The sequence below is a fragment of the Mustela nivalis genome (genome assembly GCF_964662115.1).
Source record: "Mustela nivalis genome assembly, chromosome: 15".
Classification (NCBI taxonomy): Eukaryota; Metazoa; Chordata; class Mammalia; order Carnivora; family Mustelidae; genus Mustela; species Mustela nivalis.
This window is the reverse complement of record NC_139034.1, coordinates 87,316,610-87,343,220: the sequence shown is the minus strand read 5'-3', so window position 1 is coordinate 87,343,220 and position 26,611 is coordinate 87,316,610. Positions and strand designations below refer to the sequence as shown.

The window sequence follows — 26,611 nt, the reverse complement described above, 5'->3', positions numbered from 1 at the left end:
ACTACTTCCAGTGGACCCAGGCCAGCATCTGCCCCCATCAGGACACGCTAGAGCTGTCCCCGTGTCCACTGTAAACTCTCCCTTCTCCTGCCTGCCTTCAGTCTACCCCAAATGCCAGTGATGTTGGCGACGCCCAGCGACAGAGCGCTCTCTGAATACTCCGCCTTTGCTATTCTCATTTGGGTAGAGTTTATCTCCACAATATTTAAGGTATTTAAATACACACATTATCCCACTTGATCGTCACATAACCCACAAGAAGGGTGGGGCAGGCATCCCTCCACCTCCGTAAACACACGAAACTCCACGGGACCCGCCTGAAGCTGCCCAAGGTCAGGGCCAACACCAGAATGATATCATCTGATTTTCCAACCGGGTTCCTTTCCAAGGCACTGCTTGACACACAGTGTTACTTATTATTGTTCCCTTATATCCTGAGGCTACACTGAAAATCAAGATTCTTGAAGATAATTTGGTCGGTGTTTTTTTGAGGTTTTCGTTGGATTTTGTTCAGTCTTTAACTCAAAAATCTCTTCCTGACATCGTGCCAGTAGAATGACCCCGTTTCCCCACCTCTGAGTAACTGGGAAACCGGAGTTGAGACCATCCAGAAGCGGGGAGTAGTGCGCTGTTGACAAGACTCCGCCGGAGCCCCCCTCCCGCCTGACCTTCACCGAGACTCGTAACAAGCACATGTGCTCTGACCGCCCACATGGCCGTGGATCTCACCGCCCAACCATGGGCCGAAGCCCCCCGGCCCTGTGAAGAAAGCTGTCCTGTCCATACCGAATGCCTGCTCTGCCCTGGTCTCCATGCCAGGGAGACGCAAAGGTGTAAACCGTCCCTCCTGCCATTCAACTCAGCTTCGAGGTGACAGAATAGAATCTCCTAGTCCATTAGACCAAGGCATCTCCGCCTGCCCTCTGAGAAGATGTAGGCTTTCCCCGATGGGCTGGCAGGACTGGAAACCCCCAGAGCACAGGGGATGTTTGCTGTCCGTGTCCTATTATACAGGACGATTTTTAAAAGTAAAATCAATTCTCTCTCCTGCAGAGTATAAAATGGACACACACCAATTATTCTATAAGAATGAGGGAACCAGCAAGATGTTGAAGAAAATTTTAAAGAAGAATTGAACAGAAATTTATTTTTTTTAAAGATTTTATTTATTTATTTGACAGACAGAGATCACAAGTAGGCAGAGAGGCAGGCAGAGAGGGAGGAGGAAGCAGACTCTCCGCAGAGCAGAGAGCCCCATGCGGGGCTCGATCCCAGGACCCCGGGACCATGACCCGAGCCGAAGGCAGAGGCTTCATTCCACCGAGCCGCCCAGGCGCCCCAAACAGAAATTTAAAGTCCAGCACGTGTATAGGAGGAGAGGAATATGGGTGCAAAACTAGCAGATCACCCAGTACCCACAGGGTAGCCGTCGACTGCACTCCGCCTCACAGAATCTGCATTTCTGCCAATAAAACTTATCTGCATGCTCTCAGTTTTCTAGGTACGTTACAGAGCTGTAGGGGCAACTGGGGGCGCATTCTGTCAGGTGGCCAACGCTAAGTTCCAGCTCCCGTCATGGTCTCAGGGTCCTGAGATCGAGCCCCGCATCGGGCTCCCCGTCAGTGCGGAGGCTGCTGGCGCATCTTTCTTTTCCTCCCTTCTGCCCCTCCCCCTCGCGCTCACTCGCACGCGCTCTCTCTCTCTCTCTCTCTGAAATAAATAAATAAATCTTTTTAAAAAAAAAATAAATAAAGTCCAGAGCTGTAAATAGCTCAAAGCCAATAAGCAGGGGGATAACCTGGTTGGTGAACTGGACGGGTTCCCACTCGTCTACTTGTACCTTTTCCCCCATTTCAAAATCTTTCTGATCTTTCCCTCCAACCTTCCTTGTGGTCATAATAATATCAAAGATGACTTCTAATCACAAAATAGGGTTGATCTCGTTAGGTTTGAACGGATTGTCTACATAGTTGCGGCAAGAGTGTTATTTTACTTTGTCGACAGGCCTTGGTGAGAGTGAATTGGGAATTAATAGTCTTCTATGGAAGAAGTCACCAGGCCTAAATGATTTCACTGATGAATTCTATCAAAGGATAAGAAAGAAATGATAGCATTTCTGCACAATCCCTTCCAGAGAAGAGAATCCATTCTGTAAAGATTAGCATCACCGTAACACCAAAGCCAGACAAAGACATTACAAGAGAGGAAAACTATAGACCAATATTTTTTCTTAAACATAGATGCACATAGCCCCCAAAAATTACTGGCAAAAAAATCTAACAATGTATAAAAATAACTGTATACCATGGGCAAGTGGGATTTATTTCCAGTGTGCAAGGCTGGTTCCACATTCAAAAATCTACCAATATGGTCTGTCACATAAACAGTCCAAAAAAGAAAAATCATATGATCCCAGCCATCAGTGCGGAAAATAACTCCACTGGTAAGTCTGATGCGCATCCCCTGTTGAAAACCGCCGGCGTGGAAGATGCTAGATTCAAATCAAAGATAATAGCCAATCAACATCTTAGGTATTGTATAAAATGTGTTCCCTGCGATCCCAGAACTCTGACCAAGCTGGGAAGAGCGGACAGCATCACGGGGCCGCGGAAAGCAGGGTAATGACAAATCTCCGGCACGGCCCACAACGCTTTCCATGTCTGAACTATGCACATTGGCGAATTTTACACTGTCCACTTGAATTTAACGAGGTGAGACTGAGCCCCTCTTCCGCTCTGGTCCTTCCTCCCGTGGAACGGGGAAAGGGTTTCCGTGTACAGCACAACCAGCGTGTACAGAACGGAGAATTTCACGCCTGCACCCTCAGGAAAACAAGGTTGGAGAGCCTACAGGCCAATTCCCTGAACATGCCAAACTTAGAAAAACCGGGTTTACCTTCTGACCACCGCGCCCCACCATCCTCCGGCCCCCAGCCTGGGAACTCGCTGCCGGGACTCGGGGACGCCGGCTGGACGCCCCTCTTCGCACGCCCGCCCGCGCCTTCCACGGGCTCCTGGCCGCTCGCTACAGCGCCGGTTCCTCCAGCGGCAATTCCTCTGCTGTTCCCGAATGAGCTCGGGGTCTCAGTTTACCTCGTTATTCAGGGTGACAAACTTTATGAAGGTTATAGTCGATAAAGCTGGACTGGTCCTGAATTCTCGCTTCTCCCAGTGTCTCCTCACCTCTCCCCGCACCGATGTTTCCAATTTTTCTCCCACTTTTCTGCCTTAGAACTGCTAAAATTTAAAACTGCCCTTTCCCCAAAGCCCGGCAGGTGGACATTGGACAAGTTGATATGACCTTCCGGGACATCAGTGCCACAGCTCACGTTCGGACAACCTTTCCAGCGGCGGTGGGGTGGGCCACCGGGAAGGCTCCTGGAGCTCCGGATGACATCAGCGAGACGCTGAAGAACCGCGAAGCAGGAGAGCGGGTCGGATCGCCGCCCCTGCCCTCCCTCCGTCTGGAGACGCTTGGAGCCCCACGTCCAGAAATCTCCAACGACTGCCCACGGGCCTCAGAAACTGACTCTATAGTGTGCTCCAACCATTAACCTTACATTCTGTTTGTTTCCGTCAAACGCCAAAGACCTTGAGACCGGGCCAGTGGGTGGGGGTTGGTCAGCTCTGAACATGAGATTTCCCTGGGGAAGTTCCAGACGGGCGAATGATGGAGCTCAGGAGAAGTTACTCCAACATGTCACAGCAGCATATGGACTACCTTAAGCTGAAGGAGTTTGAGAACATGGCCACGGCAAGGTCACTCCGACCTCCACACGCCTCACCCTTGTCCTCTGAAATGGGTCATAAAACCCTCATGTGAGAGGTAGACCGTATACCCCGAAGGAAGGAATGTCCATATCTCTGAAGACAAAGGGACACAGAGAACCCTAACAAGCCGACCGCACTGTCCCCCACGGCTCACGTCTCTCCCTGCCCACCGCTGCCTGCGCCCACCCCGTTCACTACCACAGCTGCTGTTCCAGCCCAGCGTAAAGCACTCAGCAGACTGTCTCCTTGACTTCATGCCCTTATGCTGTCTTCTGTGTCACATAAAATGTATCTTGAATGAATTTTTATGCTTTTCTCCTGTTAATCTGTGTCTGTTGGTTTAATTTTTTGACCCATTGAGGAACCGTGAGAGAGTCAAGGAAAACCTTTTCTCCCCTTGCAAAGCCAGAGTAATGACCGCTGCAGGCCGGGGCTTCCCAAATTGAGTGTGCGCGGGCATCTCCGGGAGATTTGGTGCAAATGCAGGTTCTAAGTCAAGAGATCTGACTTGGGCCCCAAGATTGGATTCCCAATAAGCTTCCAAGATGCTGTGGACAGAGACAGAAGATCCGCAGGCCTGAGCAAGGAACCAGACCCAGAAGAGGAGCGAGCAGACCGGATCTCCGAGACCCAGCCAGCCTCCCACTCCTTCCCAGTCACAGACCTTAAGCATGACCCTCCCTTCCCCACACATGGCACAGGACCCGGCTCACTTCCCGATGTGATGTCACAGGTCCCCGGACATTCCACGGTCTCCCGGAGACCCAGCGGAGGGCCTTAGGGGAAGCTCGTCCTCCTTGGCTGCAGGGAACATGGCCGGGAGCAGAGGAGTGACCCTGTTTGTCCTGCTGCTGTCCTACTGGCGAGAAGCCAGGCTCCAACCCATCAACATGACTTCAGGTGGGTCACAAGTGTATTGTCGCGGCGGTAGAAACGCTGGCTTCTGGGGGCAGGATCCGGCCACCACGGCTCGTCCCTCGGGTCCTTGGGACTCCTGGTCGACCTCCTCATCTGTTCTGGGGGAGGATGGAGCGTGTGGGACAGGTTTCCGTCCTGGAAGCCTTGTTGATCCAGAACTCCGTAGGAGGGGGCGTGCGCGACCGTTTTCATTACGGAACATGTCTCACTTACCCAAAGCGCAGGAGGAGCCGAGAGAAGCCCAGCCCGGGCCCCGTGACACGCCGGGGCGGGGGGGGGCGTCCCGCACTTGCCGCGCACATGCCTGCTGCTCCCGGGAGGGTGGAGGCCGCCGCGGGCCACGCACACCATCGCTGGCGCAGGAAAGGCGGTTTTCCTGCACTTTCCAGCGTCCTTCACACGCGGACGAAACAGCAGCCACCTTCGCAGCCGCTGCCCTGGCCGGATTCAGTCCCCGCCACCCCAGAGGCCCTTGCTGGGGACGGTTCCAGTCACCCCCCGGGCAGGTCCTGGCTCCGGTCCTTCCATCCTGGCCCCTTCCGCGGCCCAGTAGGCCAGGACCGTGGGGCCACTGCGACTCGCAGGACGTGAGGACAAAGGACTGCAGGAAGGGGGTGCCCTGTGACCCCCCACTTCCCACCAGGAAGCTCCGTGCTCAGGCCACCTGCCTCCTCGCCCACCTTCTTCGGAGGTCCCCAAAGACAGAAGGAAAGGGGACAGGACGGTCCCCAGCCCCAGCTCCCAGAGGTGGACACCCGGGCCCCGGAGCGTCCTGCGGGGGTCGGTGCTGCTCTCCTGGGAGCAGAGGCGCCCCCGGGAGCAGGAGCAGGGGTGCTGGCCCCGAGCCCCGCAGAGCACTCCCCCTCCCGCCCTCGCCCCGTCCACAGTGACCCGAGGGGTCGGGCCAGCAGGCCGGGCCGGGGTGAGAAGGCAGGCGGTCCGGGAAGAGGCGATCGCTCCCAGCTGCCATTCCTTACGGAAACGGAGTCTCGAGGCGTCTACAGAGGACAGTGTCCTTCGTGCGGCCGTGGGTGCGGAATGGTCTGTGACGGGGGTGGGGTCGAGCGTCCCACGACGGTCCCGAGCCCGCGTCCCCAGGAGCGGCCCCCAGTGCGGACGGACGGAGCGCCCGCGGCAGCCGCAGCCGGCCTGTCCCCTCCAGGACCTGCCCCCCCCGTCGGGCCGGGGAGCCCCCAGGTGACCCCCGTCGCCTTCCCCGGCTCGGGAGAGCAGTGAGGGCCGTCGTGTCTCCGTCGTCTATGACGGCCAACCCTGGGCCGCCTCCTGGCTCGCAGCCGGGGCGCAGCGGCCCCACGCAGACCAGCGGTGGCCCCTCGCGCTGACCAAGTCCGCAGGCAGGGACAGTGGTGGAGACGACCCTGGGGGGGCGGCGGACCAGCCTCTCAGAGACCAGCTCCGACCGGCCGAAAGCGCTCGCAGTTTCTAGGAGGAAACGGGACCAGAGGCCGGTGCGGGCAGGTGGGCGGAAAGGTCAGGCGGGTCCCTGTCGCGGGGTCCGTCCTGGGCGGGGTCCGGCCGGCTCCGGGCAGCCCTTGAGGGGCCCGTGTCGGTGGCTCTGCTCTCCACGACGCTTGCCTGAGAGGGGAGAGGAGCCGGAAAGAAGCTCTTCATCAGTTAGACGGTTTGAGGCCAAAACGGAGGTAGTCGTCGCCGCTCGTGCTTCTGGGGGTCTTCATGTCCGCAGACCCCGCTGGCGTCGGCCACGCGGCTCGGCCTGACCCCGGGAGAGACGGGGGCGGCAGCCGCAGGCCGGGTTTGCCTCGTTTGCCCCAAAGAATTAACCGAGCACGACCGCGGAGGTCCACGGGAGCCCTTCCCCGCTGGCCGGCATGGACACTGTGCAAACGGGGAGGAGGAGCGGTCAGCGGATCCTGGTAGCTCCGGCGCCGGGGGTTCGAAGCCCAGACACCGCCGGTCGGGTGACGACAGGCGAGCCACAGCCCAGCCGCCACCGTTGACAGCGCACTTCAGAAACCGTGCGGATATTGTAAAACATAAATATTTTTCTGCACACGCTCACTGGCTGACGCGCACAAAGCCTCCCTTATAATTACGGGACAGACACAAAATGAAAAGAGTATTTTTAACAAAGTGCTTGCCTGCGCAGCTGGACCCATTCTTAATGACTCATTAATGCCTCATCCAAAGAGAACCGCACTGCTTTGCCGCGTTGCGGAAGGTCAGCACACTGCGAAGCGATTGTCATCTCCGCGCAGACCTCCGCACAGACATTTCCTGCATTGTTCCGAGCCCTCCGCGCGCAGATGAGTCCATTGGTATGCAGATTGTCCGTCATTAAACCCATTTGAAAATCAGCGTCGTCACTGGTTTGCTGTTGGAACCCGAGCGTCTCCAGACGCCGCGTGCACGCTCCGTCCGTGCAGCCGGGCCTGCGGCGGTCCCCGGGCTGCCCTCTCCCCTCCGGAGGCGCCGCGACCTCGAGGCCTGATGGGAGGCTGGCCTTGACCTCGAGTGGAGGACAAGGACCCGGGCAGCTCTGCTCTGAGCCAGAAGAATGGGAGGGAGCCCCTGCCTGGTGCCACCACAGCGGGGAGACGAGCATCAGTACCGCACACCGCCGGGTCCCCAGCGCAGCGGGTTCGGGCCCGTGAGGCCGGGAAGGCGGCAGGTCGGGGTCCAGCGATCCCACGGAAGCCGCAGCTGGCCCGGCCGCTCCCCCACGAGACCCCGCGTCTTCCCTGTAGGCAGACCCTCCAACTCGCTCTGCTGACGAAGGGAGAGCGCAGGGGGCTGGTGTGTCTGGGACCCCTCCCCACCAGGGAACCCCAGAGGGAACAGCAGTCCGCACTCCCAGTGCCCCAGATTCCTATCCCCGGGTCTCCCCAAGCACCTGCTGCTGGAGCCAGAGAGCAGGCAACGGTGTGCTTTTCACAAAAGGACACGCGTGTCCCTCCTGGTCGGCTGTCCTCGGAGCCCCTGCAAGGGCGACGTCCTTAGAGCCAGGACGACGGTTCCCTTCTGAGCGACGGTGCCTGTGAGCACTGCCCGAGGGGGCAGGAGTCCCAGCTCAGGGCTCGTCCCTCCAAACACAGCCGCTTCGTTCACCGCTTTCCAGAGGAGAGCTCGGTCCTGGGAACCCCGGGCAGGGCTCTCCCCCGGCAGCAGGCTGGCAGGGACCCCAAGACTGAGACTACGGAGAGGGAAGTCCGGGCAGATTCAATGAATCGTGAAACTATCAGGGTATCTGTTTCCCCCCAGGTCGCACCACTTTCACACCATCAAATTTAAAAATTCTGGACGAAAACGTGGCTGGAGTATTTGGTAAGGAGCTTCCTGGCGTCAGATATCTGGTGTTGGGGGGAGGGTGAGTGGACGCACGGGTGGAGGCTAGGATTCGGTTTAAAGTTAGAATCACAGTCCTACGGCCAGGCCGGAGCTGGGAGGTAAGCCCGAGTCCCGCGAACCAGCACCCCCAGGACCAGGAGGGGGGCTGGCCAGCACTGCTGAGTTTCCCGGCGGGTCTGACCGTCTCGGTCCCTGCGGGACTAGGGTCACCAGTGCCCACTCCATCCTGGGGCCGGCCACCCAAGGTCAGGACCTTGGGGAAAAGACAGGACAGCTGTGGGGCTCATCCACGGAAGCCCGGAAGGGGAAGGGAGGCTGCTCACCCCGCCTCCAGCCCGCACCTCCCCCGGGGGAGAGCGGGAAGCCGTGAGAGGCGGACATCCGTGTCTCCTGAGGCTCGTGTGGTCCACCGGCGAGCGCCGCGGAGCCTGTGGCTTCAGAGCCCCCCGCTGCAGCGCGTCGGGCAGGCCCTCGGCCTGTGCATGGGGCAGAGACTGGGGGGTTGGGGGAAGATACGGGGTGCTCTGGGGGAGGGGCCGACCAGGGGGCAGTTCACATGTGCCCTGAGGGACGCACTTCCACGGGGATGGGTGAGGGAGGCCTCCACTGAGGTCCCCGACCCCTGTGCACGGCGCTGCTCGAGTCCCTGTTTCCAGTCCCGGCTTCACAGGCGGCCTTAGTCCGCGTAGAGCCAAAGCGTATTGTCCTGTACCTCTGGCTTTAACATGACTTTGTGTGCTTTTCCCAAGATGAAATTCTAGTCCAAGAGATTTTGGATCCAAGTAATTCATCGTTGCTTATAACACAAAGACCACCACCAAAACCAACAGCGATTATGAGGAAAGAAAGCAAGTATACATTTTTTTGAACCTGAACTGCGTATATTCCTGGGCTCATGGGGGTGAAGGCACAATCCCAACATTCCGCGTTCTTGAAGGCCAGCTACTTCTGGGGCAAAAACAAATGAAAACGAGAAAGACACAGTTGTCCCAAACCATTTCTAGAACCTTCCTGAGTCTGGGAGGCCTGGGCTGGCAGAGACAGGTTCCCCTCGGTTGGGGTGGGCTCTGGGGTGCACACGCAAGAAGGTCTGTGCTCGGGCTGCGAATGGGGTCTAGCCACCGCGGGCACCGGGGCGCACGGAACAGGAGCCCCACCTGCCGGCGCACGGATGCGGACCCAAGCCTGCTGGGAGGGTGGGCGGCGAGCCTGACCCCGTTCCACGGGGGATGAATCTAGGGTCGGAAGCACAAGCCCAGGGCCACCCAGCGGGTAGTGAGCCAAGATAGGGCAGCTTCACGGTGTCCGGAAGGCACCTGGACCCGAGAACTAGCTCGCTGAGAGTGCCAAGGCGAGTGTCCGGGCGACACCGGCCGGGGCGGAGCCGGTATCCGAACCCACGCGCTGTGCACGAACGACATTCGGCAGCAGGAGAGGTCTGCCCTGCCTTGAAGTCGTGCCTCGATGTAAACCCCAGTTCCCAGCACGGCGTCGCCCGACACCGCCGAGGCCCCGCGGCTGAGGGAAAGGCGGTCAGACGAGGCCAGACTCCCTCACGCGCGAACTTGCCCCCGCACGTTTTCAGTAGAACCTGACCAGGCCTCCGGCAGTCCCTGCGCCTCAGTGTGGACCGGAAGGCCCGTAGACGCGCAAGCACAACTCGTCTCCTTCTTTCTTCGTGTTCTTCCTCAAAGGTGTCGCCACTAAAAAGAGTGTTAAGACGGATGTTGGTAAGGACCATGGAAAGGAAGTCTCTTCTGGGAATGAAGACAGGCTTTTCTTCAATGGTAAATGCAACCCCGGAGCCCCTGCTGGCGTCGAGAACCCAGTGGGCGGAGCCAGGCAGAGGCCGATGGGGACAGCCCCGTTGTAGAGGGTGACAGTGTGGCCGGAGAGGGAGGCTGCTCTCCCCGCGGTGGGCAGACCTCCCTTCTCTGTCCCGTGGCCCTGACCCTGGCAAAGCAGGGCCTGGGGAGGAAGACAGGAATGTCCCCGCAGGCAGGTGGCCGCCCGGAGGAAGGGCTGCCACACTTCCCGCCCCTCCCATGTCAGCGAGGTCAGTGTCCCTCCTGGGCGCGGTGGGTGGAGAGAGCCAGTGCCTCCCCCAAGCCAGAGGCCCCCGGGAGTGGGGGAGAACGTCCCTCCGACAGCCGAGGTGGCTGACATGACTTCCAGTCTGCCGAGGCTCCGACGGGTGCCACGGGACGACAGATCTTTCCTTTACCCTAAAGATGGCGCAGAGGAAAGGTCCCCGGCGTAGGTCACGGGACGTCGGCTCTGCGGGACGTGGTGCTGGCCCCGAGGCAGGACCAAGTCCTGGTACCAGGCCCAGGAGAGGGGAGATTTGACTTGAAAACGTATTTCCCAGCCCCCACTGAGCATCTCTGCAGGGGGACCCTGGAATCTGCATTTCAGTCCAGCCTCAGGCCCCAGCCGCTGGTGTTTGGAGGGTGGCGTAAGCGTAGAAGGCTCATTGCAAGAAAGATTTCTGGTCCCCTGGATTCGTCCCAGCCACGGACTCCGGTAAAGGGCCCCGTGGAGATCAACTGCCTAGCCAGGCAGCCTTTGAGCAGTGAGTCTGCGTCAGGGGATGGTCAGCGCGGGTCTGTACCCGGGACAGCCCATGAGCTGGACCGGCCTCGGGGACACACATCGCGCCGTGGCACTCACTGGAGAAGCGGGAGGAAATAAGCAAGGACAGGGAAACCTGAGCTGACCGAGAGCTGGGGAAGGGAGAGATGGTGTCTGGGGTGCGGGGGTTGGAGAAACCACTGGCTCACGGGGTCCTGGTGCCCAGCCCCACCCCTAGAGCGACCTGAAATTCCCACACCTGTGGTGCGTGTGTGGACGGCGGCAGACGGCACTGTAGACCAACACTGTGCACCCCGAGACCTCTGTGGCCCACCGAGGGTTCTGCGGAGCCCCCTCCCCGCGCAGCCCCAAGCTGCTGGCGCACACTGATCTCCTCCGGGCCCCGGGGCGAAGGCCTCGATCTAACATAATGGCCTCCTCCCTACGTTGGCAACAGCTTCCCAGATAGCGCTATTCTAATAGAGAAACTGAGGCATGGCTCGGTGAAGGGCCAGAGGTGGATTGGGAATCTGCACCCAGGCAGGTGTGACCCAGGGGCAGGAAGAGGTACTGGGAGAGAGACATTCCCGCCTGGTCAACACAGAAGCTTGAGTGAGAGCCCCTGGTGGGGTGGGGTGGCCCCAAGGAGCCCTGACCTCCCGGCAGCCCGGAAGGGATGGCATCGCTGGGTGCCGATGAGGTCTCCAAGCTGGCGGGCCCTGAAACAGCACTGTCCTCCCCTGGGGGGGGGGGGGCACAGCTTTCTCCCCCACTCCCTGCCCTAAGGGCTCCTGGCTACTGTGGGGACAGGGAGCAAATCGCTGTGCAGCTGGAGGGCCGTGTCCTCAGCAGACTTGAGGACGGTCCACTGCAATAAAGAAATCAGTGTGCAAACTGGTGCAGACAGGCAGGTCGCCTCCGGCCACTTGCACATGGAGGGCGGGTCACTGCTGACTGTGAGCACGCACGGAGCGCCCCGAGGGCACCAGAGTGAGGCTCTGCACGTCCGCCAACAGAGCAACAGGACGGGGAAAACACAGATGATGCGACATTTAAGAGTTCCGTTGCGAAATCATTTTAGACTCAGAAAGTCTGGGGAAGTGGTACAGAAGGTTTTCCGTGTTCCTTCTGCCGAGCTTTTCCCAGCGGTCATGTCTTGGGTAACTCGAGAGCAGTTACTAAAACCGGGACATCCACCCTGAGGCAGACGTGCCCGGTAACCTGCAGACCTGATCCAAATTCTGCCAATCACCTCACCAATGCCTTTCCGGGGGGCCGGGGGGTCAGCGGGGTCCATCCAGATGCCGCACGCCGGTTACCCGCCGCCTCCGTGGTTCCTGCCGCGGCTCGGCTTCCGTCCTTCCTGACCTTGGAGCACCCTGGCCCGCTACTTCATAGCGTCTCTCTCCGTTGGGGACTGTCTGAATTCTGCCCATGGCCTGTGGGTTACACCTGTGGGGCAAGAGTGTTCGAGCCTGGCGGTGAAGCCTCCCTCCGCGGGTCCCCGAGGACATGCGTGACGCAGGCGTCGCTCTGTCCTCGTCCTCGGAGCGTTTAGTCCGAGCGCACTCAAGGCCCTGCGCGCCAGCATCCTCCGTGATCAAGCTGACTTTCTCCCCTTGTGAACAGTTCCCATTCTTCTGGGGAAAGACTCGCAGGCAGCCCAAATAGTCTATGTTTCGCTGTATTTTCACCACGAATGTCACACCCTTTGCTTCTTACCTGCAAAAAATTATGTGTGTAGTATTTGCCAAAAGGTGATTTTTTTTTTCTTTTCCCCCCATTTCTCCTGCATTTGTAAGGAAGAGTGCTTCCTCCTTAGGTCTCTGTTCGCTTGTTTCTTCTGGATCAGGTAAACGTCCCGCGGTTTATCGGCTGCTGCGGGTTACTCCGTGGGTTACAAACCACTGTGACGATGTCTTCCGTTTGCCCGATTTTGTTGTTTGAAGGGCAGCCCATTGCCACGGCTTTTGAGAATGCGTCACTTTCCACATGGGGAGATGTTCCAGTCCCCCCCGCCCGCCCCATACACTCTCCCGGCCCCGGGCTTGGGGGCAGCCAGATCGGCTCAGAGCCCATCCCGGGAGCGGTGGTGAGAGGCCAGGGTCGGGGCTGCATGTGTTTGCTGCTGTGGTGTTGTTTCTGGTCCTCTGGGGGCACAGAGCCGGCAAAGGCGTGTGTGGGCCCAGATCTGTGTTTCGACAGCTCCCTGCTCAGGGGTTGGGGTACCATGAACTCGGGCCGATCCACAGACCTGTAGCTCCTCCCTCTGACCTGCGAGAAAGCTCGCGCTCACACAGCGTGCCACCCATCGGCTCATCGAGGACACACGGAAGCAACCGAGGAATTCTCGGCAATGACCACCTCGTGAGAACACAGGCAGTAACTCGCAGGCCAGGCATGTATACAGACTTCCATTTTCAGCCCTACAGCACACGGTCAGATGCTTGTTTCCAAAGTTCATTTTCGGTTCTTTTTTCCCACCTCTGCTGTGGGTGTTATTTACCTGCTCTAGTCCCTTTTGGGTCCCTTTTCATCAAGGTTGATCTTACTTCCGTATTTCAGAGAATACGAAACACAGCCATGATTCTCATACAAAAAATCATGTACCCCAGAGCACCATCTCCCCCGGTTCCTGGACCACGTGCCCGGCCCCCTTTGTCCACCTGCCGCCTCACCTCCTCTAGTGACCAGCTCATCCTTTCCTGGTGTATCCTTCCCACGCTTCCTTGAGCATAAACAAGCCGGTCCACGTGCGTGCGCCTTTCTTTGCAGATCACTCTGATTACCGTTTTGTGTCGTGTGTCTTAGATGCTTTTGAGCCACTTTGCGGAGGTTGATGGCGTGTATTTTCCTCTAACCTTGTGTCCGTGTGTGCTTCTCTTTCTCGACCTAACGCTGTGGATCGTAAGTCACCTGCGTGGGCTTACAGAAGTCTTCCTCGGAGGAGTGTGTACGGCTGCTTAGTTCGGCACACGCCATGCCTTGCGGCCACACCGTGGTTCCTCCACCGCCGTCTCGCACGTGGGTCTTCAGCTCTGCCCCCACACTCGGCAAACGGCGCTGTAAGCCGCGACTCTCGCGTACGTGTCTCCATATGCAGGGTGTGTGTCTTCAGGGTGGAAATCCACCGGTGGCTTGCTGAGGGGAAGAGGAGCGAGTATGTCGTCACTTTTGAACGCCCTGATAGCCCGCAGGAGGTTGTGCCCCTTGGGCTCCCACCAGCGGCGTGTGCGAGGGCCTCCGTCCCGCGGCCCTGACGACAGGGCGAGCATCCTCCTCGTTCAGCTCTCGACAACCCGGTAGGCGAGAAACCGTATCTCAGCGTTGTTCTCACTCACGTTTCTGTAGGAACACGTGAGCTGGAGCATGCTCTCACGGCGACGGGTCGCTTTGGCACATTTTTGTGAATTCTCTGTCGACCTCTTTTTCTCATTTTTCTATACCTGAATTTTTAGGAATTCTTTATACATTACGGATGTTAATCTTTTGTCTGTGATATATGCTGCTAATATTTTCTTCCAGTTAGTCAAGTGTCTACTGATGTTGCCTGCAAATTTAGGAACGCAGGCCCGTGGGGGCTCCATCCTTCCCGCAGGCGAGGCTGACAGCGCGGCGCCCGGGTTCTGGCATCGACACGGCTGAGACCCTTGGGAGAAGCAAATACAGAAGTGCCGGGAGGTGCCCGCAGGCCACGCGTGGTGCTCCCAGCCACAGGCCCTGCCGGAGGTGAGCCCACCGTTCCCATGCAGAACACGTACCATGGCTGAGAGTAAAAGCAGCCAGCAACAGAAGGACCCAGAAGGGATAATACGTGTGCTTCCAGACATCCGCTTCTAGTTGGGAAGAAAGCTGCCAAGAGCATCGTTCCCGCTCTAACAATGAAAGAAGGACAAAGAACAAAGCCACGGCTTCTCTGGAGCCCCACACAGAGCTGAAGTCCCAAGGCCATGGGGGTGCTGCCTATGGAGGGACAGCTTTGACAGAGCTCGGGGGTACCGTGCAAGGGGGTAGGAAGAAACCAGTTAAGGTTTTGCTGATCCTTAAAGCGTGGACTGCACATCAGCGTGGGTAGGATCTTACCCCGGCCCCCAGCTCCTTTCCACAGGCCTCCTGGGAGCAGGGGCAGGGCAGGAGACCCGAGAATAAGATGACTGGGTAGCACGGAGGCTGTGTCAGAAGGCCGTCCACCTCCCAGATTCTTCTACCCTAGCCGCTGGGGGAAGGTTGCAAGGCTCTGAACCCCGTCTCAGACTCACACCCTCAGGACTCAAGGAAAAAACCATTACTGGTGGAGGGGCCGGAGAAATAAAACTCTCTGCCTCCCAGAAATGAGCTAGAGCCCATCCGGGGCCCGGACTGCACGCGAGACTGTAGACGTGCGGTCTGAAGCAGAAGAGCGTGTCTGCAGCTTCTTCCCGGCCTCCGCAGGACGCAGCTTGGTCCTTTATCATGCGGCCTGAGGTTTGGCCACCCGTTTCTCGTAGACGGGCTCTGTCAGTCTGGAAAGTTCTTCACTGTTCTTATTCTACTGAGGGTTTTTATTGTGAATTCTGTCAAAGGCTTTTTCTGTATGTATTGAAATGATGGGACAGTTCCTTTTCTTTATTATGTGAAAATGATGGATTACAATGGTTTTTGGCTGCTGAACCAACCTTGCATTCCTAGGATAAGGCCCATTGAGTCATGATGCATTAACTCCCTTAGTTTTGTTTGTTTTATAGTTTTTATTTTGTTCTACCTGCAAAGATTCGCTCCACATTTTCCACCAGTTCCAGTATTGCTAAAAATCTAGCATCTGTATTCCTAAGAAGTATCGGCCTGTCATTTTTCACATGATATCGCGGTCCGGTTTTGGTGACAGTCTAGCCCCACACAATGAGTTGGCCTGTGACATCTCTTCGTCTCCTCTAAAAGTTTGAGTAAGGTCAGTATTATTTCTTCCTCAACAGAATTCACCACCAAAACCACCTAGACCTGAAGCTTCATAGATTGGAAAAGTTTCTGATCAATTACAATTTTTTCAATACCTATATATTAACACTAGGATGTTTTCCTTTAGGTATTTCTTCTGCCACAGTCTTTCTCTTATTTTTCCAGGACGCCAATTACACATACATTATACCTTTTGATATTGTCCCACGGGTCTCTGAGACTCCGCTTGCGTGCTCCGTTATTTTCCTCTCCAGGTTCATTCCCATGATTTCTGCTGCTCGGTCCTGAGTTCCTGGAGCCTCCGTCTGCTGTGGACCTGTCAGTAAAATTTTTGTCTCTGACATCTGTTTCTTAGCTCTGTGATTCCCTTTCAGTTCTGTAGCGCAGCCATTCCCCCGCCGCGCTCAGAGAACCCCTTCATGTTCTTCTTCACCTCATGGGGCGTGTGTGTAACAGCTGCTCTAAAGTCTTTGCTGGATCATTCTGCGTCTGTGTCATCTTAAGGCTGGTAGTGCCAATCACATCCCCCCCGCCAAAATTCAGTGCGAACACCCTGGTTCTCTCTAAGTTGAGGAATTGTGTGTTGAATCCTGGGCATGGTGAGTGTTACGTCGTTTTGACCGAACCCTCCGGAGAATGTCGGTGTTCTGGTTGCAGCATGCCATGCCGTCTCGTTGCCTTTATCCGGCATCCTTGACCTCGCCAGTTGTGAGTGGTTTGAACCTGTTGCTTCTCGGAGAGTCTGCTTTTGTAGTTAGAATGTCCTGTGTATGCAGCCGCTCCAGGGTTGGACTGAGGCTGCTGCGGTTCCACACACGGAACTAGGAAGTCCATTTCTCCAGGGTTCTCCCTTCCAGAGTTCCCTGGTGTACACACAGGCTTTCAGGGGCTCCTTTTCCCGGGGCCAGAAAGATGGAGTTTCTATTCGAGTCTTGGGGCCGATGCCATAGCCTCACAGCACAATCAGGCTGACCATGGGAGCAAAGCCAGGAAGGAAACAAATGGCGCATGCACTCCTTCCTGCACGGCCGACAGCTCCACACCTGCTCATGTTGCTCTCTTTCCAGCAGTTTTAGCTGCTTCCTTCCTGCCTTCTGAGTAGAGGTTTGAGTCGGGACGGGTGGCAGAGCAGACTCAGCTCTGAAGAGGACCCCGCAATTCCCACTTAGCATTCTTCAAAAAGTTCTGTGAAATGCCAACCTTCTACCCGCAGGAGAATGCTAACAAGAATGCGGACTGAACTAAGACAAAGTGATTTCTCCTCCCTCGATGACCTTCCACCTGGCAGTGGCTGTTGCTCTCCTCCTCCTCCGTCCTCATGCCTGAGCCATCGGCTTGATTCGGGAAAGCCACCTGGGGGTGTGGGTCAGCCCCCATCCTCGTCGGGAGAGCAGAGGTGGAACGGGTGGAGGCAGCCGGTCTCCTGGGGGTGGCCTGTTCAGGCTCTGGCTAGACTCAGGGGTGTGCCCACCTCCCCAAATCCATCATCAGCTCTGGGCTACCATCAACAATGGCCTTAACGTCCATTTCCATGTGCGTGTGCCGTCCGTGCCTTAAGACCCACCTTTATCATTGTTCCAAGTAATGACATCATTTGTAGGGCTAGATACTTCCAGCCCCGGGATTAAGGGACACACAGAGCAGTTTTGAGTCTGGTCATCCGGTCAGTGGTGTGTCCCACTTCCTGGGCCACGGATGACTGCCATCGGCCCCCTAAATTTCCAGAGGGCCATTCTGCTGGTGGTTATTAGTGTTTGAGCAGAGAAAGCTTAACAAGGAAAATCTCTCAAAGAAATGCATCTCTAATGGTGGAACTCGAGCCATTTGGGCATACGGCTGGGACAGGCTTGGGCTTGGGTAGGGGCTGCTGTCTCTGGTCCTCCGGCCACAATTGGTAGGTCACTTGCCAATCGCAGACACCCCACCTCCCAGGAAAGGAACCAAACTCGGGGGCTCTTCCAGTGTGCCTTCCCACACATCCAGAGTCCATCCTATGGCCCAGGAGCAGAGCAAAGGCCATCGACCAGCTAGGGATCAACAGTGCCCTCAGGCCATGCAGGGTTCCTGCTCTGGGTCCCTGCTGTAGAGAACCCACACAGTACAGACATCACAATTCAGTCGATATTCTCTCCCATCTTGTAGGAAAGTTCCTTAAGATTTGGGCAGCCAGTGGGACAGAGGCAATGAAGGACAGGGAGGCACGGTGGCACCAGGACCCTGGGCAGGGAAGGCTGAAGGGCAGCGTGATGGTGGATGGGTGAGGGAAGCCCCACCACCCCCTCCTTGGAAGCCAGGAGAAAGGGCTCCTCTGAAAGCTGCCCCCTAATCACAGCAGCAGCACCGGGATAGATCACCTCCAGAAGACCGCTGTGCTCGCTCTGCCCGGGGGTGTCACTGGGACGCACGAAGTTGGAAAGGGGCCAGGAAAGGGGCACCTACCATGGGGTGGAGAGGTGGGGCCTGGAGCAGCCCGGGTTCTGCCCGGGGAGCAGGTTGAAGGTCCTATCCAGAAAGGTCGGGGTGTGCCTTATAAACCCCACAGTGGGACACGTGGCAGGTGGCCTCCATTGGGCTTAGACCTAGGCCCTGCCCCATAGGGCTGGGCCATCCAGGAGCACCGGCTATAGCATCCTATCAGAACACCTCCCTGAGGACTCATGGATTAGGCTGGGCCATTAGGACGGTGCAGGTCAAAAATGGTCCGATGCCGGTCCCTGGGACACTTTTAGGGGCCCCTGGGGCCCAGCGCAGCTGGGACGCCCCTCAGGCTTCCCTCCTCTCCGTGCTCGGCCCTCAACCCAGGCTCCGCCGCTAGGAGCAAGGGCGCTTCCCACTCCTGTTGCCACAGGTGGGGGCTTCCCCCCCGGAGGGGCTCCCTGAGCTCCAGCCTCAGCCCCAGACAGACACACAGACAGGCTCGCAGAGGGCTGGTCTTAGTGTCTTTGTTCCACACGCCGAGCGACCCACACGTTTTGGAGTCCTTGTCCGTGGGGCACACTGAGCTCCACCACTGACCTCCCCAAAGACGTAAACGTATAGTCAACGTAACATCGTCCTCCGAGCCGTGCCTCGGGACTGTGAGACAAAGAGGGTTTAGAGTAGGCTCCGAGGAGTGAATCTCTAACGTGAAACTGGCCGCCAGAGCAGGCACCTCTCGGAAACTCACTGGCTCTCCTTCCTGGGCCGGAAGGGTCCTCTCGGGCTGCTGAGCGGCAGGAGGGAACTGACCGCGACGCATCTCCGTCCCCCCATGGCTGACCTTCTCTAGCACAGTCTTACATTTGGCTTCTTAACGCCAGCTGTCCCACTGTGACGGTGCTGCCTGGCGAGGGGGCAGAAGGGAGAGGGAGAGAGGAGTGCGTGCAGCCCTGTTGTACCCTTGTTGACCAGCCAAGTGTGTGTGGACAAAGGAAACCCCACTGACGCGCCCGGCACCTTTCTGAACGGACGGGGAGGAAGGAAGCTTCGTGGTGGGCCACAGGGCTGCGGGGACCGGGGAGACAGTGCAGGGGAGAGGCCAAGAGCCTTGGCGGAACACCAGACAGCCTGGTTGAAGGGACAAACCCGAGTTTGGAATTAGACCACATCTTGTGTGTCAGATCTTGATCATTGTGCTTAATTTTTCCCACAGAAGAGGAGAAAGAAACAATATTTCAGATTAAAAGCCTAGCAGCTCTGGAAAAAATCATCGACAACCTTCGAAGAACTTTAGGTAAACGGAACGTGGGACCGTCTTGGTGACAGATAAGTGTGGAGGACTCCTTCTCCTGCTGGGACGTCCCCCGCTGTGAAGAGAAGTAAACCGTCTGCTCCAGGGAACCGCTCTCTGGAGGGGCAGGTGACTTGGTCCCTGGGCAGACCGGCAGGGGCTCCCGACGGGTTTCCTGTGTTGTCACTGCCGGGCTCCTGGCCCCCGAGTCCCAATCCGAGGAGTCAAGGGCCACATCCTGGGCGTGTGGGGCTGCCGACCTATTCCCCACGGCCAGGCCTGGGAAGGTCCTCAAATCTCACTGCAGGCAGCGTCCGTCTGGGTCTCCCCGACCCCTTCCCTTTCAGACAACTTTCTAGCTGCTGGGGTTGGTCCATTAATTTCCCCTGGTGGCTTCTGCCCAGGCCCCATGCTTCTCCCTGGAACTTTCCAGAACACCTCTGCGCCTCTTCTCCAGGCCAGTCCCCTCCTGTCTTCCCAGCCTCTCGCAGGTAGACTCTGTAGTCACGCAGATGGTTCGAATCAACTCCTCCAGCCTTCTAACCACTGCACACCCGTGATGTACCCCAAGACTGGCTGGTGTGGGGACGTACCACACCCTAATTTCGAGCTAGTGTGGTTCGTAAATGTGGCTGCTAAGCCACACGCATCAGCTCCTCGTAGATCCAAGCACAGGACCAAACGTTTAAGCCTGGCCAGCTTCGTGCACCTTCCCCTAGTGTTTGCTGAGCACCCGCCCGGGGCCGGGCACTGCTGGGGGGCTCCGGACTGCACAACGCAGACACGCGCAGCCCCGCCCTCGCGGAGCCCACATCAGGGACGGTTAGATGGCCTCTCCGCTCCAGCCCGTCGGGACACTGCTGGGTCTCCCCCATTTCATCAGCTCCTCCTCCAAGCCCCCGACCATGGTCGCTGTGGCCAGCCTGCCCTCTCGCCCTCCGTGTAGATGCCGGCCAGGACGGGGTCCCAGACGCATCCCTAAAGACCTCCTGGTTGTGCGAGTGGTCACTAAGCACCGCAGGAGCCACCCTGACGCTGCGGGGCCAGAGCCAGCCCTGGGGCCTCGAGACCCCAGGCCCCCAGTCTGCACCTCCCCGCAGCAGGCCCCCCAGTGCAATCAGAGGCAGAAAGGGAGGTTAGCGGGACCCCAGGCCCCCCAGTGCAATCAGAGGCAGAAAGGGAGGTTAGCGGTTGCTCCACTCACGGCAGAGTCACCCACTGGGCCTGACGCCCAGCCAGTTTCTGCCGCTGGGACAGATTTCGCGAGAGAATTTGCCGAACTCGCAGTTCCCGGGGCCTGGAGAGTTCTGCCGCAAGAACACGAAGTCTCCGAGGCCTCAGATGGCTCAGGCAGGGCCCTTCCACCTGACGAAGCCCCTGCAGGCCGGCCCCGTGCCTGGACGGGGAATGGGCAGCGGATGCCCCTCGAGGGCCGGGGCTGCTCCCAGCAGTGCGCGGACAGGAGGGACCAAGGTCCTTGGCCTCTGAGACCTGAGGTCACAGGCGTGGGTCCACAGCGGGCTGCCCCCAAGGGGAGGAGGGCCCGGCCCTGCCCTGCCCAGCAGCAGAGCTCGGAGGAGCCCCCGCTGGCTTTGGGGGCAGAAGGCAGTGGCAGTGAGGCATTAAAGGGGGCAGTCTGGCCCCCCACCTTGTCCTCTCTCTGCGCTGCTCCCCGTCGGGGTCACGGCCTCATGCTCCCCAAGATCCTGCCGATTCTCTCCCCACCTGGCTCACTGCCAGCCTCACCCGAACCCACACCTTCCTGCTCCCTCTGGCCGCGTCAGCCCTGACCTCTCCAGCTCCGTCTGGTCCCCTACCATCTTCTGTGTGTGTGGGGGGTGCTGGCCGTCCCGCAAGCTCATCCTCCCCACCCCCCACCCAGACTCTCTCTACTTGTGGCTCCTTTGGGAAACTGAAGGGCTGCCACTTGGTGAGCTCTCATCCGGGCTCAGCCTCAGAGGCCCAGGCTCACTCCAGGGGGCTGGGCGGCAGCCTGACCTGCGTTCAGACCCCCACCGGACTCCCAGCGAGCTGTGTCAGCCTGGGGTAACCTTGGGCAGGAGAGAGCACAGCCCAAGCCTCAGGGCCTCATCCTTAAAGTAGGATCCTGAGAGCACCTGCCTCCAGGGCTGCCAGGGGCTGGATGAGGGTCCCACACAAACCCACCCACCTGGACCTGTGGGAGGGCCACACCTAGGACGCCCCGGGAGGGATGTTTGTCGTGGGCCAGGGACCACAAGGTGGGGATTCTAGTGCCGTGTCCGCCTGCCCCTCTCAGTCTCGAAGCCCAGGGCTTGGCCCAGTACACACTGATGGGAACAAAGACAGGTGGGTGTGAAACCAGCTTCCTAGGAACACCTAGGATTTCTCAAGAAGATCTGCTCTTTCCAAACAGGCAAAACTCTCAAGCAAAAAATAAAGAAGCACAAATATTTGTTCGGAAAAGCCAAACAGCTCAAGCGGAAGTAGGGCCTGAACTGAGAAGCCACAACTGCCTCAGGGGACAGCCACTCATCCCCACCAGTAGGAAGAAAAGTAAAATATAATCACTATTTTGTATAAAGAAGAATCAATTTTTTCAAGGAGTGCCAAATAAAATGAACATATTTAGATACTAAATTAGAGGCAATGTAGTTTTTTTCCCTTAACAAAAATAAAAATCTATTTGAGCTTGAAAAATAAGAGATTGTCTAACAGAATGAACTTTGAAGAAACGTGACCTCAGAACCTGCATACTGTCAGGATTTCCCGAAGGCTGGGAAAGACCAAGGTCCCAGTTGGGAGGTCATCCAGCATGAGGAATCCCTTTCAGTTGGGAGGATCAGCTCTTTGGTCTAGGCTGGCCTTCGACGCATCAGACATGGCCCACCCACACCAGGGAGGGCAATCTGCTTTATTCAGTCTACTCATTTAAGCATTAATCTTGTCCAAAAATAACACCCAGAATAACATTTGACTGAGTCTCTAGGCACCTCACATGTTTGACCACACAAATTGTATGACCAAACAGGTATGTTTTTGATCTAAGTGACAGTGAGTCAACATGCTGGGTCCCTGGCAGACGGCCGAGCCTCCCTTCCCTAGAGATGTTTGTACAGTGAGGTACACACTTTGTGTTTCTGGCTAACGCACAGAAAGCCAGGGCCGACATCCCAACCCGGCAAGCCAGGCTGTTCACAGCCAGCGTCCCGCCTCGACGGTGATAAATATTTAGAATATCACCCCTGACGGAAACCAAGATCTCTCCAGAGAAAAAAGCTTTCCAAGCGGCAGGAAATGACCCAATGTCAAGTCGTTTCAAAGCGCTGAAACCGCGCCTTCTCTGAACGGAGGAGGTACAGCTCGGAGGGAACAGGAGCACTTCAGGAGGCGGCCCAGCCTGCACGTAAGGGACTGGAGCTCCCAGCGTGTGGTGGGAGCGGACCGGACCTGTCAGCAGCCGTCCGGCTCCTCCAAGCGGTCTCTGTCCAAACGGGCTCTGGCTCGGCCCAGGCCTACCCTGTCTGGCAGCCTGCGGGCCGCGGCTGGAAAGCACTGGCCAGGTTACAGGTCAGGTGCCCCGTTGCTCCAGAAGGGCAGGTTGGCGGACGGGCATGAATCTTGTCTTCGAGACAGCTCTGCTTACTTCGTCTGGTCTTAACCGTGGACTGGATTCTTCCTAAAACACCGGTTCTTAGAGGCAGCGTGGCTGGGACGAAACGAGACCAGTTTGTTAGCTGCTGGCCGTCCGCTCCTCAGATGAGAGACAGAACTCGGATCCGTTCTGTCCCTGACGCCAGGACAGCCGTAGTGCGGAGGCCAGAGGGTGGGAATCGGGGCGCGTGCCGGGCAGGCTCTCCGAGAGCTTCCGTCCTACCCCGCGAGCCTGGGGACCTGAGGCAGGCAGGAGACGTGACCCCGGGTCGCCCAGCCGGTGGCAGAGCAGGACGCTGCTGCCCCTGACTGCCACGCCCTTCCCGCTCCCGCAGAGTCCCCCGCCGCGGCAGCATGAGGCTCTCCCAGGGCGGCCGCTGTCGGGCTCGATTCCCGCCTGACTCATCGGCTCGGGCGGCCGTAGCTAGCGGCCCCTCGGGGCGGCTCAAGCAGCAGAAATGCGGTGTCTCACTGCTCCGGAGTCTGGAAGTCCAGGCTCAAGGGCAGGGCGGTCTCTGCGGAGGCCTGTCCCCTGCGTGGCGGCGGCCGCCTCCCTTGTCCTCACCCGACCTTTCCTCTGCGTCTGCGTCTGCGTCTGCGTCCCCGTCTCCTCTCCGACCTGTCGGGTGTCACCCAATAACCTCATTTTAACTTAATCACGCCCTTCAGACTCTACAAATAGTCACGTTTGGAGGGACTGGGTCAGTGCCTCAACACCTGGACTTTGAGGGGAGACAGTTCGGACCAACATGCCTCCCAAGTGTTCTCAGAGCTTTCTGTGACGTGTGCGTTGTTCCCACGCACGTAATGCCGGTGCGAGCCCTCGGCGCAGTGGCTGGGAGGGGGACGTCCCCTCCCCGGGTCTCCACTCAGAGGTGTCGGGGGTTTCCTCCTCACATGGTCACGTGGCCCCCGGTGGGGTGGGCTCAGTCCTCCGGAAGGCCTTCCGCCCCACACAACCTCCACCGATTGCAAGACCGGTGGGCCCAGCTTACCCAGCAGGACACGACAGGACACGACGTGCCCCCGGACACGACAACAGGTTGAAAAATTCCTTTCTTCGCTTTGCCGGAGGTCGAATAGATAGTCTTGAAATTCACCTTTAAACTTCATAACATCTCTGCTTACAGCCATTTCCAAAAGCTGGAAGTGTGCTGATTTAATGCTGTGACCCCACAAAAATGTTTCAAGCATCCAGTGCCGCAGACTCGACGTGCAGGTCCCTGGCTGACAGCGGCGTTTCTGTTCCCAGAGACGTGCTGTACGGCAACAGAGACAGGCTCGGCCCCGCTGAACAATGTGTTACAGCTGGGTAAGATGGCAAATTCTGTGTCACCATTTTTTAACCAGAATAAAGATAACAGAATTCCTTTAAACATAGGTCTACAGCCACATCGTGAAAATGTGAAGAGAATCCAGAAGAGAAGAGAAATTCCTTGCACTCCTCTACCTGATAAGGAACTTGTGTCCGGCTTATAAAAAGATCTATTACAATTCAAAAATCGAAAGACGACCCAATAAAAAGAGGCAGAGGATCGGAACAGAGTGATCTCCAAGTAAGACGCATGGACAGCGGATGAGCACGTAGAGAGACGCTGAACACCACGAACCCTCGGAGAAATGCACATCAAAGTCACAAGATGCTGCTTCCCACCGGCGAGGACGGCTGTCGCGGAGACGTGCCGGGTGGTGACCAGCACTGGTGAGCACGTGGAGAGCCTGGAGCCCGCGGACGTGGCAGGTGCAGCGAAAGCGCCTCTGCTGGGAACGAGCCCGGCGGGCCCTCCAGCAGCACAGGGGGCCTTGCGGTGGGAGCCAGCAACCCCGCGGCAGGCTTCCGTCCGCACAAACACCTCTGCGCTTCTGTTCACAGCGGCATTATGCTTAACAACCAAAAAGTAGAAACAACCCCCATGTCTACAGCTGCGAAGCAGGTAAACGGGCGTCCTGCAAGCATGCGGCGAATGTCACCTGGCCAGGAAGGGAGGGAGGCCCCGGCGCACAGTGGCATGGACAAACATTGTGAACCACAAGGGACAAAGGAGGCTGCAGCGTCCACGATCGCGCTGGCACACGGCGTGCTCACCAGGCCGGTCCTTGCACAGTGAGTCCGTGGTTGCCTGGGGCCGGAACGGGGAGGCCGGGGCACGGACAGGCGGCTGCTAAGCCAGGTAGCATTTCTTTGGGGGAGGGTCACTGAAATGTCCTCAAATCGTTTGTGGGCACAGGTGACATTTGCCGCACGCTGTGAATATGCTGCATTGTACCCGGAAGCTGGTGAGTCCGTGCTGCGTGACGGATCTCAGCTACGTGGTTTCTTAAAACAAAACCCCACAGCTGATGTCATCGTCATTGTTGAAAGATGGAACACTGCTCCGGAATTGAAAGCAGCCATCCTGGGTCTTAGGTTTAAAACCACGCGCTCCTGCAGTTGCGCAAACTGAAACATGTCATGGTCATGAGGGTCCCAGGGATGAGCGTCATGGTTTGGGGAGATGCGGGACAGCTGCCGGGTTGCAGGGAGCTCCTGGCCGTAACCCTGAACTACGGCAAGACTTCGCTGCCTCCTTTCTGCTCCCCGGAAACGCGAGGACTTGCAGTTCCCCGATGGCCGTCTGTCCGAGGGCTCCTTGAAAACGTTAGCACGGACATAGGCCATCTAGTATCAGGGCACAGGGACTGAGTGCTGGTCACCAAGATTTCCTCCTGCGATGCGAACATGAAGGGCGTCAGGCAAGCATGTTTCGAAGCCACTGGGATGCCAACAAGAGCGCATGACGCAGCCCCAGTCAGAGCCTTGGAGGGACGGAGCCAGGCGGCCGGACGCTCCGAGTGTGGTGTTGGGTGCAGGACACACAGCCCTCACCACAGTGCACGGCAGGAGCGGGGCAGCGCATGAACCTACCGGGAAAGTGCAAATCAGCGCCTCCACGCACGCCACACAGGAGAACCGGCAGAGGTGAATTAAAGATTGAAACATCCAGGACCCCAGCATCACGGTGCCCAAAAGAAAACAGAAGGGAATTTGGGCCAACCCGGGTCCAGTCAGTAATGCAAACAGAGGGACTCGAACATGGGGAGCGAGGTGTGGTCAGGGCAGTGGGGTGAGGGCGGAGAGGGGAGGGGCTGCAGAGCCGAGGGCCGCGCCCAGGAACAAACTCCCTGAGACCAGGGTCCAGGCTCGGCGGGGGAGACGCCCAGCCCGAGATGCCCCAGATGCAGGGCAGCAGGGAACAGCCCCTGGAAAGATGGTCCCGACGGGGGCTGTGAGGGGCCCCAAAGCCACGAAGCCCCCCTGCCTGTCCCCAGCACGCCCCACCCCCACCACAGACCCCAGGGAGGGAGGGAGAAGAAGCAGTGACGGCACTCCCAGACCGGGAGCGGAGGGTCCTCCCGCCACCCCCTCCAGCGTCCCCAGCACTGAAGCTCCAGGCCTGTCCACAGTGACAAGAATCGTCAGAAGGCCCCGTCCCTCACGGCAGCGCGCGCCAGAGCAGAAGCCCAGACGCGGTAAACCGATCGTGAGCACAGAAGTAATTTTATAACCTCAGCGGACTTCTCCCGGCGTGGCTCCAAGGACGGGCACGGTGAAGAGAAACACAACGTCACACTCGCGTCCGTAAAACAGACAAGTGTGGCAAAGCGCAGGGAGATCACGGACACACCGAGGACGGCCTGCAAGGGGACGGAGCCAGCGCGGCCAGTCAGCGACGCCTGCCCAGATGCTCCGGGCGCACCAACTGGAGAG

The 26,611-nt window shown here is 58.0% G+C and overlaps 2 long non-coding RNA genes across 2 annotated transcripts; both read left to right on the top strand.

Annotated features, from left to right (window-relative positions):
- Nucleotides 1-4,503: 4,503 nt before the first annotated feature.
- Nucleotides 4,504-8,858, top strand: LOC309848706. Its single transcript, XR_014303227.1, has 3 exons — nucleotides 4,504-4,670; nucleotides 7,929-7,991; nucleotides 8,765-8,858. It is a non-coding gene; the product is annotated as an uncharacterized lncRNA (long non-coding RNA).
- Nucleotides 8,859-9,712: 854 nt separating this feature from the next.
- Nucleotides 9,713-21,832, top strand: LOC309849152. The gene is made up of 3 exons (XR_014303528.1): nucleotides 9,713-9,802; nucleotides 19,153-19,233; nucleotides 21,626-21,832. It is a non-coding gene; the product is annotated as an uncharacterized lncRNA (long non-coding RNA).
- The last annotated feature ends 4,779 nt before the right edge of the window (nucleotides 21,833-26,611 follow it).